The sequence below is a fragment of the Agelaius tricolor genome, unplaced genomic scaffold, assembly GCF_023055355.1.
Source record: "Agelaius tricolor isolate 1412-34295 unplaced genomic scaffold, bAgeTri1.0.p SCAF_4, whole genome shotgun sequence".
NCBI lineage: Eukaryota > Metazoa > Chordata > Aves > Passeriformes > Icteridae > Agelaius > Agelaius tricolor.
The window spans coordinates 32,282,154-32,302,608 of NW_027269264.1; the positions used below are offsets into that span (position 1 = coordinate 32,282,154).

Genomic DNA, 20,455 nt, shown 5'->3' on the forward strand with positions numbered 1-20,455 from the left:
AGAAAATCCTGAGAGTTGCTGAATTGGTATCAGGTTCTGACAGCAAAAGAACTAAAAGATGTTTTGGTGGGATTTTTTTTTAATGTTAGGTTGTTCCAAAGATTAAATGACTTATTTTTTTAATCCTTCACAAGTCTCATAAATCAGAAAAGGACACAAGCTTTTCATCAATATAAAGAATTAGTTACTGTACTTAAATAGCTCAGCATTTATTGTGGCCATAAAATTGAGGAGTGGGGTCCCTTCTACAGGCCAAATTCACAAAAATATAGTATGGCACAAGTTGGCTGCTCTTGGTCAGCAGCATCACTTCCAACCAGTGGTCCCAGCACCTGAATGCCTGAAATGCAAGAAAGCATCAAGCAACTTGGAGCACATGAGCTGGCCACCAGCAGTGTAGGATGCAGACACACGATCTGCACATCCCAGTTTCACCTGGACTCTGCTCTGGCAGTGACCAGTGCACAGGGGGCCTCCACCTGAGCCTCCTCAGCTTGGGTGCAGACATGGAGTCAGGTGCAACCAGCCACAAGACAGATGGCAGCACCACCAGGAGGTGGGCTTGGGTCACACTGCAGACTTCCACTGCTGTTTCTTTTACAGTCAGGCTGCACAGCTGGCTTCCCTCTAGAAACTGGCAAGCACAAGGTGACACGGAGACAACTTTTTCATACCCAGAGCACCACTCTAGGTGGGAACCTCCAGGTCTCTCTGGCAACTGGCATGACAAGATGACTCAGAAAAATCCCTCTGTACAATGTGGGAAGGTGGAAGCTGTAACACAGCATGGCTGGGCAGCTTGATGGCCTTGTGGCATATTTAAGTACAACCACAAATAAGGGGAGGAAGGATGAAACAGTCAGAGCTTAAGCTACAACTGTTTTACATTAGTCAAGTGGAAATACTTGGTCAAATAAAAAAAGTGACTGCATTTAATTGTGCAGGTGTTGAGAGAAGAAAATCAACTCTTTTCAGTGGTTTGGATTTGAGCAAAGCTCAACTGCTTTGAGTTTGCTCAAATCCAAATTTTTGCTCAAAATTTGGATTTGAGCAAAGCTTAACTGCACTTACAATACACATTTTCTCAAAAATCAGATCTTCCTTGTACATGAAAGTAAATCAGGGACCTCTGAAGCCAACTAATCAGTGTGCAAAACTCCAATTTAACTGGTCCAACAAGCACAGAAAACTCAGAAAGGTCAGATAAAAAGACTAAGATAACATAAACAGAAGATAACCAGAAGTGTAAAAAAGCTACAGTTTAAGGATCAGCTAAGCAAGGTAATTGTTGAGCATTTGTATTTCAACCAGTCTATATTTTCATCTGTCAGAAGTGCAAGACTTTGTTCATAAGGTTGGTTGCTGTTTCAAATATTTTCCCTCTTAAATAGGCTGAGTTTCTTCTGTGAAAAGTGAAAATGCTTTAAGTGTCATGATATTGCAGTAAATCCTTTCTTTTTACTAAAATCAAAGCTTAATTAAGGCTACAGGACGCAGCTTTGAGAAACCCAAGGCAATCCCAATGAAGCAACCATGGTTTTATAAATGGAAATTAATTTTAATAAGTCTGTTGCTCATCTCCCATTGCCAAAGTCTGTGATCCAATTAGAAGTGCAGTGCTTTAATCATCTGCACAGGGATCACATTCAGTGAAGTTCAGAAATAGACAAAATGCTTTTGGGCCCTCCCCATGGAATGTATCACACCAGTGAGATGCTGGCTTTGTAACACACTGGCAAAAATCACTGAGGTGTTCACATTAGTATTTCAAGGTATCAGTATCTGTACAAATGCAAAATGCCTTGAGCACAATGAAATGTTGTGTTACATGCCATCATGCCACACCCAGTTTTCTAACACTCTGCTTTGAGGAAATAAATTAAGCCCACTTTTCCCAAGACTTGCTAAATTACTAACCCTACCTTGTGTACTAACATTTACTTGGTAGCACATCTCTGTGCTGATGGCTACTGCCAATAATGCCTGTGCTCCCCTGCCCTCTGTGTGTGCCCAGAGCTACTGATGCAGCAGGACAGCTCACCATGCCACTCTGTGTAGGGACAAGCAAAGATACATGTAAATGTATGTATGTATGTAACTTGGGGGGGGGACCTAAACTCAGAGTGCCTGAAAAGGAATATCTTCATCTTCCTCCTCTCCATACGCACAGCTTTGTGACAAGTCACTGAGAAGAGTCCACTTCTCAGTGACTGTACCTGGTGCTCCTGTGCTTTCCGAGGCAGTCAGCAATCATCCCTATTGTCAGCTCCCTGAGAGCCCCTACAAGTCTGCTATGGATTTTCCAGCCTTTCTGCAATCTCTTCCCCTCTCTCTGCATGTGTTTCCCTACAGCACCCTCCTCTCAATTCACACCCTATACCTCGCAGGGCCACGCACTGCACCCCACTGGACACAAAGGCTGTAACTGCACTACATTACTGGCACCTGCTGCAGTGCACTGGTAGGGCTGGCGGTCTGAAAAAGGCAACCTGAGAGCTCCTCTGGGCATATATGTACACATTTCCTTAATTTAGAAGCCCATGCTTGGCTGAGGGTGTCCACTTCTACAGCCAGGACACGGCTGCAGCACACAGCCACACAGGAACTGCAACCAGCCTAATCACAGCAACAGTAAAGTTTCCTTATTTTGCCTGTTCCAAGCATTTCTCCTGCTGCATCAAAACACTTTTTTGCCACCAGCAAAGATAAAATCCACAAATGCTAATGCTTTTCCAGTAAAAGAATAATCTCCAGAAGAGCAAGAGCCCAGGAACACGCAAGTGAAGAACAGCATCCTCCCAGGAGGAACAGACACTGCCCCATGGGCAAGAGCCCAGGGCCAATCCAAAATGTGCTGGTATGAGACCTGCAGAGGAAGTGTACATAGGCTTCCCAATCATGGCAGCTTGTCTACTGCAGAACCCTCTGCCCCCTTCCTGAAGTGCTTTTACATAGCAGAGCCAGAGAGTCAGTGGAGTCCAGGTGTTTCCAGCTACACACACACTTCCACATCTAAATGGGAAGTTCACAGAGTAATGAAAAATGGCAGGAGATCTGCTTTTCCACACTTACTCAGTTTCAAAATTTGAGGAAAATCAGCTGGTGTCCTCATGTCTTTGGAATCACTAGATTCAGGAGCCCTTTACCCGCCCCATAAGCTGGCAGGAATTCAAATCCACACATGTAAGCACCACATTTACTCCACAGTCAAAAGTGAGACAAGCTCTCCACACTCAAAAGCCAAACAAGCTGTCTCCACTGTTTGTTTACACTCTGATTAAAGCTGCAAAAGCAGCAGAAGAAAAGCAATTAGCCATCCCAGGTAGTCACAACTGTCAAGAGACTAAATCCTTCCTCTTCAAAAGAGAAGTTCAGTTTTAGGTGTGTCTTACCTCTCATCCAACTCTGCAGCATATTGCAGTGCATGCAATAAGGTGGGCAGGCAGTGACACTCTAAGTGTAAATAAAAACAGGATTCAACTGCCACTTCAAACAGCAGCTGTCAAACCTGAGGCAATTCAGCAGTCAGCAGCAAAGAGCCTTTACACAGCCTTTACTTATCTGGGTTTCCTTTCTTAGAGATTTCATTCAGGCCACCCCTTTGGTGTTGCTCTTAACATGATCTTTGCACAGAAAAGAGAAAAAAAAATCTATATAGCCCTGTCCTGCTGGTCACCGTAACAACTCTGCAGTGGTAAGAGGCCACACTGCTCACTGGGCACAGCATAACCCTGGTACTGACTGACTCTGTCAGTCTGCTCTGTGGCTGGTCTGCTGTGCTGCTGACAAAATGCAGCAGCCCTACAGTGCAGCTGATAATGCAACCACGAATCCCAAAGATGCACAGGAAACATGGTGACAGATCACAGCAGCAGTCCTAGTCAAAGCAGAATGGTCACTTTTCTGGCTACAGTTATGTTTAGCTTCATAGCCTTATTTTTCCTGGTGGTGAATTGATCTCAGCATGGCATTCTATAGGGACTGAAGACCACTACTACTAAATAATTCTAATACATAGATAGAAGAGCTAAGGCATGTGAATGGAAAGATATACAAGCACTTAAGAGTGCTTGCATAGCACTTGCATAGAATTAGTGATATAGGAAAAGAAAATAAATTGTTTCTTCATGGATGCTTCTTGAAATTGCATGGATTTTGTCTTTTACTGAAGCCAGTGAATTTGCTTATAATCAACAAATAATGATAGCTGGGTCCAATACAAGACCTCAGATTCATGTACTTTTGAGCTGACTTTGACTAAGGTGGAGTTCATTTTCCTCACAATAGCTGATAAAAAGCTATGTTTTAGATTTTTGCTGGTAACAGGATTGATAACACATGGACATTTTAGTTATTGCTGAGTTCATGCATAGTGACAAGGCCTTTTTTGGTCCTCATCCCACATCACCAGCAAGGAGGCTGGGGGTGCACAAGGAACTGGGAGGGAACACAGCCAGGACAGATAACCCCAGCTGACCAAAGTGATATTCTAGACTATATGGCATCGCACTCAGCATATGAAGAGGGAAGAAGGAAGAGGGAACATTTGTAGTGATCGCGTTTGTCTTCCCAAATCATCTTCATGCGTGAAGGGGCCTGGCTTTCCTGGGATGGCTGAACACCTGCCTGCTCATGGGAAGTGGTGAATTAATTCCTTGTTTTGCTTTGCTTCTGTGCATGGATTTTGCTTTCCATATTAAACTGTCTTTGTCTTAATGCACAAGTTTTTCACTTTTACTCTTCTGATTCTCTCCCCCATCAGAGTGAGCAAGTGAGTGAGCGAGCAAGTGAGTGAGCAAGTGGCTGTATTGGACAAAACCACAATAGCTTGATTAGAGACCAAGAGGTGGGACTAGGACAGCCTGTGGAATCTGTCTTCTTCCCTCTGCCCTGGCAAAAGAAATAACATCTTACCTTAAAAGACTGTAACAGAAGTGCCAGTCTCTATTTTCCTTTAGGCCTTTTTAAACATCAGAAATAATGCAGCAGATTCAGCTAATTCAATGTGTCAGCATGTGACAGCACATTCAGGAACCTGAGAGTTATCCTACAAGAAGAGAAGTTAAAAGCACCAATTAGTCCATATGTTCTGCAATATATCTTGTGCTTCAAACTGCTGATGCCTAGTAGAGCCATGCTGCTGAAGAATGAAGAAATTACCACAAAAATGAAAGGCTAAGTTATTTTTGTTTCCAAGGTAAAGTGCTCAAGCACATTTTGGCTACAGCACCATGGTGGGAAAGCATGCATATTGCAATAGCTGTGTCACCCTGCCCTGCCTTCCCAATTTAAATCTTTGTTCAAACAACAGTCCATGTGAATCCACAGAAACTAAGTTCCAGGCATATCAGGATACACCAGCCACACCAGTTACAGAAACAGAGCAGTAAATGTTTATAACCTGGATTTGTTTGAACTGGGAAATGCATCAGAAGCCCATGTGAGCTAAGTATTAGCACATTATAAGCAAGGATCTTGTCATATGTGGAAGACACATGGAGGTACTATATAAACTAGAGGAAAAGGAGAAACATTTTACAGATGGACTTGGTTCATTCCCCTGGATAGGCTTTTTGCAGAATTCTCACCTTGCAAGCACTCAACCCATACTGAGTGAAGCTGCAGCAGAGTTAATGCCTGCACCACTACAGCACATAAGGCAGCTCTCTTCCTCCGCAATAATTCAGCAGAGATATTCCACCACTAAGGTTTAGATACTTGTTTTTCAGCTCCAACCCATTTGGTGTGTTCAATCCTCCAAATGAGCAAACTTCCCAAAACTAGAGGCACACACACACAGGCACACACAGAGACAGGACAGGGCTCCTTGCACTGAGATATCCTGCCTCAGGGCCACTCATGAGTACAGTCCAACAGCTGCACCCTGATGTGGTGCTGATGTGTAACAGTTGCACAGGGACACCACTTTGATATCTGACAGCTACAGAGTGATGGGCCAGCAGAAAAACTTATCTATAGCATGGTTACTCTAGAGAGCTTTAAAGATTATTTTCAGGTAAAAGACACTTCTTATCATCCAAGTTGTTAAGTACTTCCCTTAAGCATTGGTACGAACATAAGTGACCTCTGTCCCAGTTTGTAAAGCTATAGAGATGAGGGCTTAATGGAGTGCATGCAAATCATAGAGTTTTTATTATAAACTAATAAAAAAATCTAGCATTGAAAGCACATCATAGGCCAATGTGCCATACAGACAAATATATTGTTCTAATGCTACACTGTTTACAAATCCTTAAAAAAGCCTTGTAAGGGTTAATTATCTGCATAAACTTCAATAAAAAGTAGCATTTGAAGGGAAACTACAAGGGTCCATGTCTTTCAGAGAAGTGGGGGGGGGGAAAATAAGTTGGACACCTACATTTGTTAAAAACACAGAAATCCAAAAGTCCCAAGCAATTTCTTCCCCCCTCCTGTTTCTAACACTTTCTCAATACATTGACTTTTAATTTTAGCTATATGTGTAAAATATGAGTATAGTAGAAACAGACGATCCTCCAGACAGGGAATAATGTACATTGACTCCAATGACTTCAGGAGGCTGAGCAAATGCTTTATTAACGTATACTATATTACAGTAATAATATACTAAACTATAGACTAAAAAGATACTATACTAAAGAATACTATACTAAAAAAGATACTAAAGAAAAATCTGGAGACAGGACACAGATTTGACCCAACTGGCCAAGGAAACAAAACCTTCACCAGTGTCCAATAACCAAATCACTTTTGGTAAACAATCTCCATAACATGTTCCACATGTGCCAAACAACAGGAACACCAAGTAGAGATTTGTTTTCTCTTCTTCTCTGAGCTTCTCACTGCCTTCCCCAGGAAAAATCCTGGGAGAAAGAATTTTGTCTCCCTCTGTGAATGTGAATACCACATATGAATGTTTTATACACCAAGTTACCTATTCATGATACCTTAAAAATGCCTTTCTTATCATGGAGGTATATTCTAAGCTGATTACAAACATCTCCATTTACATAATAATAAAGACTTCAATTGCATACAGAAATTTGAGATTATAGGAAACAAATAATATCCTTGGATCTCTATATTCACAGATTATAGGAAGTACCACAACCACTGCTCTTCTCTATAACCTCCTCCATTACACTCCTCTATAAAGCGCTACAGCACTTCCCAGATGTTCAGTCTGCAAAGTTATACCAGTCATACACCTATATACAGTCATACCCAGTCATACACCTGTTCAAGGACACAAAACCCTGTCTTTCAAACCCCTGCTGCCATATGTCCCTATACCATGGAGTCAAGATCAGCCAGGTGTTTCTCATGAGTTATTTTTTCCAACAGATGTCACATTCCGCTCATTGTCCCACAGCTAGCATAAACTCCTTACCAGACACTCTGTGTAATTTAGCTGAAGAGAGTTTATGCCCACACCTGTTCCACATCAGTCTAAAAACACAGAAACTGTTCAACTCCAAAGGCTAGAACCAGGACAGGGCTTGAGCCTCAAGATGAACTAGTAGCAATGTTGGGGGAATTTTTCCTTTTTGTCAAAGAGGTATGATTGAAAGTCAGAAATCCTTCGGGAGCTGAGACTTATCATGTACCTGACTGTTTTCCACACCAGATGGAAAGAATGCTTCTGTTTTACTTTTTACCCCAAACAAATCACAGCATGCATGCGTACACAATCATCTGACTCCTACACATCCAAGCATGACCAAAACGAAAAACAGTACACTGAAAAAATGGGTACATTTTTTCCCTTAAGGGAAGAACAAACCACACCTAACAGGTATTAATAAAAACACCAAACATCAGAAAACATTCTGTTACAATGGGTATTTAAAATAATATATGTAACACTAAGCAAAATTTTGATCTGTACAAAATAGATGTAGTATCTCACATAAAAAAGTAATTGTTCTTCTAAACTGCCTCACACATGGCAATCTCATTTTATTTCCAGCCAGCAAATTTACTCAGTGATTAGCATAACTGAGTATTAAGCACAAGGAAAGAAAAGCAGAAATGAAAACAAACATGGTCAAACAGTTAAGCGGACATATTGAATATACAACAGGAGTCCATTTGCTGATAAAGTTGTAATTTTTACATAAAGTTTCAACCTTCATAACATTTTAGATATAAGTTAAACTTGCTATGCAACAGATATTCCTTAAGGTCCCTAAGACATGGTGTCAATTTTTAACGAAAGTTCCACATCTCACAGCGTACTTCACCAGCCTGACAAGTCACCAGATGGGTAACACACGCATTCCATCTTCTCTCCTTTTCCATCCTAGCACTGTTGAACACCTCCGCCCACACGCTCCTCCAACACACACACTTCCCTCCAGCAGACAGCAGCCTGATTCACTTATCTAAAGAGGAATTTATGCTGGCCTGAGAAAACACCAGCCCCCTCAATTGCAAGGACATGCCTAGATTGCTTATTGAGATATGCCTCAGATGATGTGTCCAACAAGCACTGCTAAGTCAGCTAGAGATGTCCTGTGTAGCACCAGAGGGGCAGTTACATTCTTGGTGTGAAGGAGACATTTTTTAAAAATAAATTTGAATGCAACATTTTCAGTGGTGAAGGCACTATTTCCTGGTGAACATGTTCTACACTTTGGGACAGGAAAGCCTTTAAGTAGTCAAAAGCACTATTCAGCCTTGGTACATTTCACTGACAGAAGTTCTCATAATTACTAAAGGAAATAACTAAGGCTGTGTCTGGGTGGCACAAAGCACCATGCTAATTACCGTTTGAGAGACACTAATTAATCCGGGCAGGGCACCACAGTAACATGACTGCTCTCCCTTGGGAATCTCACAATGTTGATGTATTGCCATTTGGACACCTGCCTCCCACCCCGAGCAGTCTCTTTCACACAAAAGAGTCTTACACCAAAGATGAGCCCTCCATAGAGGGGTGTTTCCTCTCAGAAACTGTGTGTTTCATTAAAATCTACCACCTTCAGCACACAATACTGAGCTGTACACTGCACCAATTCTTGAAAAACAGTAAAATAACCGACAAGCAATTACTGAGCATCCTCGGCTGCTAGGAGGAGGAATGTGAGAGGGTATACCTACAGACAGTATCCCGAGCTCCAGAAGAAAATGTTCAGGTTAGCATCTCAGAGGAGCTATGTGTAATGATAATGGTGACTGTCGACAATCAATCAGCTGTGGCATTCACGCCGCATTTTAACAGACACGTTTAAAACGGACCAAGGAGAAACCCTCTAGCACTAGTGCAAATGTTCTCCATTTTGTAAGCTCCAAGTAGCAGGTAATAGTGTGCTTGTTAGCAGGGTGGAAGTTAAATTGTTGCCAAAGTGACTTTGTCTTCAACTTTCTGGAGATAAAACAAGTCCGGGGCTAAAGCCAGAACACTTTATCTACTGTACCTGATGCCACCTCTTGGTACCCAGACATGCTCTTCACGTACTTCAAATGGACTTTGATCTTCTTTTGAATTGTTAAAACACGTTCAATAACGAATAATGTACCCAGCAGTAGCTTAAAGCACCTGTCCCAATAGGAACTGGTTTTTGAACAACCAAAGAGTAATAGGGAAGGGGAACACCTGATACACAATACAACCTGCAGCAGAACACAGCCTCCTACCTGTCCACAATAAAGAATGAAAGACACAGAAGGGTCATTCCATGTGGCACAAACAAACCATAGTCAGAGAAGTACTGCCATGCACAACAGATAATTTCAGATACTGAAGAGCCCCTATCCAGTCCTGTCCCCTCTTTCTTCTCCCCACAAATATTTATTTTAAAATGAATAATTTTCGAAACAATCCTGTTCTTATGGTTTCTCTCAACAGACACAGACCTTCTGCAGAACACAGTCCCATGAATTCAGGATTTACTTAAGTGAGATGGCTCACGTTGCAGGTAAATGGTATACACCAGCTCACCTAGAAGCTGGCAGGCAAGGCTGGCTTCTCACATGTCTGTCAGCTCTGCACAGAGGTCACAGCACAAGGAGACAGCTTTACCTTGGGTTTGTACCATAGTGTTCAGAAGTTGGTGACTGGCTTCAGCACGTAAGCCGTTTCTTGTAGCAAAAGCATAGGGACAACTGTCTAACAGAGTGCACTGCCTTGAGACAGGGAGAAATCACATCGATTAAACAGTATCAAGAGTCCTTGAGCTTTTCATGCTCTCAGCAGAGAGGACAAATACTCAAATAATTCTGCCCAATACAGCACAGGTGAATAAAACACTACAAAAACCATAACAATTCACTTATGAGTAATTAAATTGCATTTGATAAATAGGTGTTAAAGTAGCAGTTTTCACACTTACAAATACTTCAGCTCATGAAAAAATAGAAAGGTGCCATAAAAGATGTATTTGCTACCCAAACCATTTAAAAAATATTCACAAATGTAGTCAAAACATACAGTGTACATCTGAGTTTAACACTGCCTAATAAAAGGCTCTCTCCTTCAAAATATTTTTTTTTACCCACAGGCTGATTGTGAATGGTAGACAGTAAAAGTGGCAATATAGGTGAACACCTCAGTCTCCAAACAACAACGGCTAGTCAAGATGGTGACAAAACCCAGCAAGCCATACAAACGTGTGCAGAATCTTAATAGCTTTAGCTGCCACATCAGGTGAAGTTAACTCAGCGTTCCATGGACACTCAGAGGTCAGATACATGTCCCACTCCCTCCTCCAGAACCTTCCCTACAGAAACTGTTGAGCTCACGCTGGGCTTTCTGAGAGGAGCCCTTTGCTTAGCAGGACAAACAATACCATGACACGACAACCACTGCAATGGAGAGCTTGATCTGGCAAGACTCTGGTTAAGACTCAGAGATCTGAGTCTTAACCAGAAATGGGCAAAGAAGCAAAACAAACAGCAGCCAAGGCTGCTGCCACAGATGTAGCCTCACTGACAGTGCTAGAATTCACCCAGGACTTTCCTTTCTCCCATCTGCAGGGAGACTGCTACTCTTGGACTTCACTTATATAGGGATTCACACCCAGTGACTGAGGAGATAAAGTCATTAACACACCCAAGTTTTGTTTGTGAGGATTTTTTTTTCCCACACATGCCCATGTGCCTGCAGACATAATTCTTTGTTCTCTGACTGCAAAATTAAGCTACCAAAATTAGTCCAGATTAAAAACATGGTGAATTTTCTATGGCTCCAAAGCAGGATGTGTTTAACAAGGCCAGTTTAGATGGGATACTTGACATTAGGCAAGGAATGGAGGGAGAAGAGGGTGTCACAACAGAAGCACTGATGCGAAGTTACCTAAAAAAGTGATTCAAGAAAGAAGGAAAACTGGAAAGACCCTCAGCTACCTATCTTCTCTTTTTAACTTTCCTTCATACACCAATTATATCCTGTACTGCATCTCTTACCCAGTTGTATCCTTTGCTTCTTTACATCACCATATCATAAATTACTGCTGATAAGCAACAACAGACATGATGAATCTGTGCTTGCTTCCTGAAGGCAAGCAGATATTAGGAAAGGGCATGAAGGTATTTCTTTTGTCTTGCAATGAAAAGGAACTGCAAAGGTGGGGAATGAAAGTGCAAGGGATCATAAAACACTATCTTGCTTGCCTTGTTCCAGGTGAGACACATGATGCTCCTGAGAGTCACTTGCTTACTCCTCTGATCCCTTCTCAGCTGGACAAGGAGAGGAAGGGAGGGAAAGGGGCCTGGAAACTTTTAAAAGGCAGAAGATATTTCACTAGATATCTTACCCTTTAAAATTCAGTTAAAGAGATAGAATTGACAGATATTATCTCCAGAAGCAGCAGATCTGAAACACTAATAACCTTTATGACTCCCAAAAATGTTTAGTTGCTAGATTTCAAGTGAGAAAAGCAAATATCTGTAAAAACTCCTCTTTGTACTATTTCCCCATCCTCACAGAATATGAAAACATTCCCCAAAGGTCAGTCATCACTACACATCTTCCTGGGTGCAACACAGCAATAGCTAACAATAGGCAGCTGGTCATGCTAGCTAGAGGCATGCCAAGAACCTGCATCTTAGGGAATTCCTGTCCCTCATATATCCATCTCCATATCTAGGCCTAAAGGCTGAAGCTCCCCTTAATTAGGGACAGGCAACATCCTGAGACTTTGAGTCAGAATGAAAATCAACAACAGAGCTCACATCTTCCTCTGGCACCAAGTCAAACCCTGGACCAGGTCACTTCTTTGCAGCCTGTGCTTTCCATGTGCATGTTGCCTAGCTGCATTTTAGGATTTTTAAGTGGATCTTATGACCATCTTCCCAGTGATATTCTAAAGTTTATATTCCTAAAGGATGGGAATTTTGGAAGGGCTGTGGTGGACTACTGTTCAAAATCCAGCACTGTTTGGTAATGATCCTCAACACTCTCCACACACTCCTGGTAATAGCTCTGTGGAAGTTATGACACTGAACCAAGATGAGAAAAAAAGGCTCCATCATATTTTCAGCCTAAAACTCTGAAAACACAATGAATTTATGAATCCCAGGCTGCACAGTGCTTTTGGGTGGCACACTCCTCACTGCAGCAGACTTCAACAAAAAGGGTCCTCAGAAGTCATGTATCACTCAGGGCCATTGTCATGGCAATACTGTTTCCCTTGTACAGAAAAGAAAAAAAAGCAGATATGACAGCTGTCTCATCAGATGTTCTGAATCAATTGCTTGAAGAACAGCTAAAACTAAGATCATTCTGAATTTACCTCCTGTGAAGCAAACTAATCCAGAATAACTATTGTATGTTCCTATGCCTTCAAGAGCACTGTGTTCCAGACAAAAGAGTAAACCAGACATTTTACATGAGAGATGGTAGACAAAAAAAGCACTTCCAAGTATTCAATAACCAGGAAAAATAAATAACCAAGTATATGGCCTCCAAGGAAAAGGACAGATTATTCCCCAGAGTTCTACCACCAGCTCTCAACAGAACAGCTTTCCCCAATTACACTTCAAACCCAGTCAAGGTAAGACATTTGTCAGTGTCCCTAGGAAACAAAGCAGCTTGTCCTAACATAAGGAAGACAAGGGGAGGAGAAGTAGGGCACAGGTAGCGGTGGTCAGGATGTTCTTCTTTTCTGAAACTTACCATGGCTTGCATATTCAGCAATGGCATTGATCAGGAACTCTACTAAAGGCAGCATACACAAATGGCAGTATTTTTGGAATTATAAAATGGTTTGGCTTGGAAGGGACATTAAAGATATCTAGTTCCAATCCCCCTGCCATGGACAGGGACACCTTTCACTAGACCAGCTTGCTCCAAGCTCTGATCAGCCTGGTCCTGAACATTTCCAGGGATGGGACATCCACAACTTTTCTGGGCAATCTGTTCCCGTGTCTTACCTCATCCCACAATAAAGAATTTTTTCCTAATATCTAATGCAAACCTACCTTCTTTCAGTTTTAATCCATTATCCCCATCCTGTTGCTACATGCTCTTGTAAAAAAAACACCCTCCATCTTTCTTGCAGGCTCCCTTCAGATACTGAAAGGCAGCAATTACATCACCCCAAAGGCCTTCTCTTTTCCAGGCTGAACAATCCCAATTCTTTCAGCTTTTCCTCATAGGACAGGTGCTCCATCCCTCTAAGCACCTTAGTGTCCCTCCTCTGGATTCACTCCAACAGGTCCCTGTCCTTCCTGTGCTGGGAGCCCAGAGCTGATGCAGCCCTGCAGGTGGGGTCACAGCAGAGCAGGGCAGAGGGGCAGAATCCCCTCCCTGGCCCTGCTGCCCACACTGCTCTGGATGCAGCCCAGGACACGTGTGGCTCTCTGGGCTGGGAGTGCCCATGGCTGGGTCATGTCCAGCCTCTTATCCACTAATATTCCTGTCCCTTCCGCCAAAAAATAAGCAGTGAGTCTCTCCTTATAATATTAATACACACTCTCCACATACAGAACACCACTGCCCCTCTCCAAAACCTTAAATGCTAGATTTTCATTCTCTAGCTCACAGACATTAAGGTTGTAGTCTAACAACAATCTTTCAAAGTAGATTGTGGAAAACATGTGTATGCACAGTGTGATTGTCACTGTATGTTTCTCAAACTACTAAAAATGTCACTACATGCAAAAGTTCCATCTACCCACACAGTGCATGAAACATGAAGGTCACTAAGCAATGTGAACCTCAACCAATTCTGTCTGAAAAGTTGTATGCTCCCATTTGCAAGGGCAGCCAGCAAAAGGCAGGGGAGGCAGAGCACAGAATGGAAATGCAGATGAAAAAGTCAGCACAAGCTTTGCAATGCTATTTTAACATCTTAGCGTACTTGCAGGTATTCTGGGTCACCATAGATGAAAAATCACCAGCAATTTAATTGTCATCCCACCACCGTTTCTGCTGGGCAGAATTTGACTTGTGTGGGACTGTCTGTGTTGCTGCAGCAGTTTGCAAACAATTAGTGCACCATAAAGAGACACCGACCAGGCACACACATGCGCGCACACACACTTTAATACTCCTTCGACATTAAGTACTGCTGTTCAAAAACAAATCACCACTTCAAGCCACAAGTACTCTCCCATTTAGAAATATTTAAATAGTCCATTAGATTGTAAATCCAAAACCTACCCAGTGACACAAACCTGATCTGATTTCACTATTTCCTGAAAAACCAGAAAAAAAAAAAACTGTATTAAAACTTACAGAGCTGTTAGTCCACCGTTTCTCTCTGGCACACGGTACATTATTTAACTGCAATGCCTGAAACAGTAACTTGACCTCTCTGGGAAGGTGGGCGGTATTATTCAAGCTGAAACATTAGAAACATGCATAATTACTCTGGGTATTCGCCACACATTCTTTCATCCGTAAACCAATATGAATGGAAAAGTCACACTGACACTCTGGGTTTAGATCATATCCCAACCATCAATTATAAAAAATTTTCATAAGGTCTCAGGAGAACAATATTTCTTAGGGCCAGAGAAATTTTCTCTGGACTTAACTGTGCTTATGTTACCAAGATAAAATGTCAGTGCTGCCAAATCCAAACCAAGACTTCAGCAGGCTAAACCATGAATTTTGAGCTTTCTACCCCACCACTGATAATACTGTAATTTTGTTTTCCTTCAACCCCACAAACCCATTGCATCCATTCATGTGGCACTTCTAAGGATGCCTGCTGTAGCACCAACCACATCCCATCATTCATCGTCCATCCCTCACTGCAGGGTGATGCTTCACACACCTGTGTATTGCCTGCCTGCTCCTCAGCAAAGCCAAGGACCTTTGGCAGAACCAATCCATAGGGCTGGGTGGGATAAAAACCCACTGGAAGGTAAACAGGCAGATGGAGCATGAAGAAAAGAGACCATGCTTGTTCCTGACTCCAGAGGCATCCACTTCTTGCATCATGGCTGCCTATGCTGATGGCAGTTCCCCCTTCACACCAAGCATACAGAGTGTCCCCTCTATATAGTCTCGTCTTCCCTTCAAGGATAAACCTTTCAAGTTTTGGGTGGCAGAGCCACCGCCAGGAAAAATTAAATACTACAAACTAATACTCACAGCTGGAGCTGTGAAATGTACAACATTTTCAGTACTTTAAGGGTTTTCAGTACTTTTTAAGGCTAGCAACACAAAATGCAATTTTTTTGAAGAGGGAGAAAATGCTGTTCACAAGACAGAAGAACTGCACACATATGTCAAATAGCAGTCTTCTCTAGCTAAGTTCTCATACTCCTCAAAATCAAGATCTAGCTGCACTCCTGACCAAGTGAGATGCAGCAATACCTATAACTATTCTGAACCCAATTGCCCCAGAACTTATTTTGATACCAACATCTACATGCTGCTCTGGGCAACTGACCTGACTAACTCCTTGCCTACAATGGAACTTCCAGTGTTCTTGATTCAGCCCATTTAACTCCTGGCACTTAGCACAAATACACGTGGAATACAAGGTGTTCATTTCAGCTAATTCCCCAGGCATTAGGGACAATGTATGTATCCGGAACACTGTTCCAGCAATTATACATGAATAATTCTGGAAGCATTCTTCTGTTTTGTCTTTCAAGCAGTCCAGCTCCCTGCATCTTGTTCATCATCCCGCTCTTGTTCATTATTTTATACTTCCAAAACATTGGAAATCATAGCAATGCACACAGTGAAGCACCTCTTGATATTTTAAGTCAGATTTTGTAGTATCAACAATGTGTTTTCCCTTTATGCAAAATAACCATGCATATCAGGGAATACAAGCTGCCACGGCAACCTCATAGAAAGTAAAATTTCAGGACAGTATTTTCCACATGTATTTGAAATCTCAAGATAATGAAAACTGGTCAGTGTTAAGTTGTTTTGACCATATAACCAGAACATGCTGGAGATTTTTTGGGTAAGTTTTAAATATGCTTTTGTAAACAATGGTTTATGTAAAGTGTAACACCTGTGTACTTTCTTACACACCAATGAAAAATGTGGACAGCTTTATTTTGAAGATTCTCTCCCTCTTCCACATAAACTACAAAATAATTAAAAGATGACAAAGTGACCATCTTAAGCATTACCTAAAATATCTATTCAAAAGGTCAGAGGTATGCAATAAAAATGCTTTGAATCAAACAAAAGTGGCTTGTGGTAAAGAGAGGAAACAGAACAAAGATCTGAATTTGCATCAAATGTTGGTTGCAATCATTTAATTGTCACTGTTTAAGAGAAGGAATTTCTCCAGTCTGTTTCAGTATTTGCTATTCCAGTAAACACAAATAAAGGGAAAAGTCAACATTACAGTTTTCCAGTTTCAAAGTCATTTGATAACCTTCCCCAAGTCATTCTCCTGGGAAAGAGCTGCTAGAGAACAGAGCTAATTAGAGCTTGTCAGTTAAGCTCTCTCTCCTGCTTTGTTCAGAAAACCTGGACCAATAGCTTATCCATGGATAGACCTGGGGGCCTTTCACAAATATTTTGTATTCCACAGCAAGCTTAGGCACATTGCATAAACATCTGGAGTACGCACTAGAAACATTAACATCTCCCTGCTCTGCCCTGCAGCGAGTGCCTTCATCAGCAGTGACACTTTCATCAGCAGTGACAGAAAAAAACCCCAGTATTATTGTGGGCTTCCATCCAAAAAAATGTTGCCATGTGTAGTCTGTCTGTAGGCACATGAGGATTTGGGGTAAAAGGAAGGAGGGGTAATTCAGGCACATAAACAAGTGTTCCAGTCTTCCTTCTCAATACCCAAGTTCTGAGAGAAAGAGCCTTTTCTCATTATTAAAAGAGAGACTATTTCCAGAATGATTGAAGACTAAGCTGCTTTGAGGGGAAACATCAGTGAAAACCGATATGTTCGTATTTTCCCTGGAGGTGCAGTCCAGTTTGGAAGTGCTCTCAGCATACAGAAGTTAAGACAAATACAAATCATCCTGAGGTACTCTGGCACCATCCCAGACCACAAGCACAGAGAAAACCACAGACACTGCATGAAGCAGGGGCACCTACAAAATGTCCCTGCTTTGTTGACCATGCCAGGGCCAATGATCAATAAACCAATTACTCACAATAGAGCAGATACTTTGATACCACATTTCACAGCATAGCTGGATTGAAGCAAAGAATCTACGTGCTCTGGGAGCCAAGCTATATATAAGGAGGGAAAGGCACAGAGTTCTCTCTAGCAAGCTTTCCTAGAACAGCAACACCTGTGCCTTCAGTTTTGCTGCAGTTCTGCAGGCATCTCTGCAGCCTATCAAGCCTAACCACTGGACAATTGTTTGTGTATTTTTTGTGTATTTATTCTTAAAATTTGTAGAGCTGTACTTTACCGTACATTACAGCATCTGCATAATAGCTGCAGTTTAGCTACCTCAAAATATTACCAAGGAAACAAAGTCTCACTCTTCCCTGCTACTTCACAGGAGAGCACTGAACGCTTCTGGTGAGACAGACAAAAGCAATAGCAAACGACCAGTGTGATCAACTACCATTCACATTTTATTCCACGGAGTAGTAATTAGTCATTTAAAAATACACAAAATCCATGCATGTGTTAAACATGAAAGAAGCTGTCCTGAGAGCTAGATGCTCTGAGATCACATTTCAAAGCAGTGCAGCATCATTCTGTTAATCTTTTGGGAAAACCAGCATGGATATTCTGCTGCAATGTAATTAAGGCAGGAATTCCAGCTCCTCCATTGTGACCTTCACAGAAACACCAGGGGTCAAGAGTAGCAGCCTGTACCCGGCTACAGTGCCAATATAGCCATACTATAAACAAAAAACCTCTTGCAACAATAGTACCAACAAGTTTCAGGGAGGTAAAGGGGGGACATGTAGATACACTCAAAGACACACTGCCACAAAACAGCTTCTACCACAAGTGTAAGGGAAAAGTTGTTTTTTCTAAAGGTAGTTGCAGGAATTTCATTTTTACTGTGTAGGTGGAAAAAGGCTGACATATTTACTTTCATGTTTTATTCTCAACAAATATCCATGCTTATCAAAACAGTAATTAAAGACTTGCTTTCTTAGAGCAATGTTTAGTGAACAAAACGAAGCCAAGAGAAAGGCGACTTCTGGCTGTAACAGTGAAGTTCTACACAGAGAGCGAGGGTTTGGAGAAAGTGTTGGGTTTTTTAGCCCTGGTGAAACCTCATGGGTACGGGCAAAGCTGCAGCCTGCAGTGACAATGCTGATTCTCACCCTTCATACTGCAGCAGTCATGCCCTTTGTCCCCAACACCTCCCAGCAGGGACTGACAAGGACTGCAGCAGTCAAAGGACAGCACGGACAGGCAGAGTGTGTAGGGTGGGAACGGCAACACTCAGCTCTGCAAAGGCCCTGTCTGGTGGAAACTTTAACTGAACTCTACCCAGAATGCTTGGCATAAACTGTCTGGGGTGGGCCAACATGAAATCAAGAAAAGAGATAATCAGGTAGGCTTTTTTCTCATTCTTACCCTCTGCAATCTGAGAACAGTGAAAGAGGACACCACCTAGCAAGAAGGTTGCTAATTAATTCCTCCTCACCCAGGCATTGCAAAGCTTCTAGTTGCAGAGTGCGTGCTTACCTACGAATGAGCACTTGATAGCATTTTAAGAACTGGCTTCATTTGTTTTGAAAAATGACATTAAAAAGACACAGTCATCTGTAGATTTTCTCTATCAGCAGTGAGAAAGAGTGAAAGTAAAGCACCATTGCTGTTGCCTGACTAATTTTCAGGGCACCAACTTACCGTGCACAGTGAGTTTGGTGGGAGGTCAGCATGCCAAAGGCATAGATGCTTTCAAACATATAATGAGAGGAGATCTCATATCTCTTAGCTGAACAAGTTTCCCTGAAATAAACTATTTCTGAACAAGTTGTAACAGGGTAGAGATGCCTTGCTGTAAGGGCAGGACCAGAATGCAGTTGCAAGTGACATGCCAGTTTAAGACATGGGTAGCTAACATACTTTTAAACCAAGGAAGCCAGACTCTGTTAAGTGTCAGTTATCTTGGATCAAAGGCTAAAAAAAAGCTGCTTGGATATAGCACTAAAACAAGACATGAGCCACACAGAAGAAACAATGGAAAAACACTCCACAAAAAGAGTTAAGCACACTTTTCACACTATGGATCACAAGCATTCTGCAAAGACTGCTCTGTTAGTACCAGCACAACACAAATAACAAAAGTACCAATAGCAAAAGTCAAAACTCTGGGCTGTGATTAGGCAGATACATCCAGAAGTCAAGTATTCTCTAAAACATCTGCACTCAGCTGCAGCATTTTAGAGTAGCAAAGGGACACCACAACCATTAAAAATGTAAGTAAAACACCCACCTGCCTGAACATATGTTTCATTCATCCAACATATGTTTCTCCTCTTCATTCTGTTTATGACTGAGATGTCCCTGATTTTAGCTAGGACAAAAATCATGGAGTTTCTTAAATTATTATTTTTGGTTTATTTTTGTAATGAGGAAGGACAAGCTATAAATTTGTGCCACACCCAAAGCCCCTCTAATGTCATTGCCCTTTTCCAGTTACATCAGTAGCTCCCAGCACTACTTCTCTTCATCTTTGCTTTACCCAGAGTGAAGCAGGAGCACCCAGACCACGTCTTCACAACTGCATGAGTACAACTGGGCAACAGGCCAATTGGACAAACATAGGCAATGGAAACAATCTTTTTATTTTGTGTTATCACCCTCTAGATACACAGAGCTCAATGCACTGGAGATGTGCAGCCTAGCCAGCTGTGCTTTCTCACACAATTTTTTATCCCTTTGTCCTCACCCTTTGCTTTATACCCACCCACACAGCAATTTCAGCCACCTATTTTTCCCTGGAAAAAAAAAAAACGATTACAGTTTCTGGTCTTACAGCACACAAATTTCATTGAAATTTGAGAAGCAAGAATGCTCTACTTCATTTGAGCCTGAAGACACCTGCAGCTCAGTCTCAGGTGAGCAATTCAGAGCCAACAATAAGAAAA

At 41.9% G+C, this 20,455-nt stretch overlaps 1 protein-coding gene across 5 annotated transcripts in view; it reads right to left on the bottom strand.

Moving 5' to 3' along the window:
• The window catches only part of KANK1 (KN motif and ankyrin repeat domains 1), a 130,546-nt gene that overhangs the window by 92,604 nt on the left and 17,487 nt on the right, over positions 1-20,455 (bottom strand). For 3 of the 5 annotated variants that reach the window (XM_071425139.1, XM_071425140.1, XM_071425141.1), the window contains exon 2: positions 4,915-5,047. The exons of 1 other annotated variant lie outside the window; for it this stretch is intronic. The gene's annotated coding sequence lies outside the window, so the exon portion shown is untranslated. Of the gene's footprint in view, positions 1-4,914; positions 5,048-14,680; positions 14,786-20,455 lie in introns of those variants that run through there. One more of the 5 variants, XM_071425142.1, reaches the window with a different exon arrangement.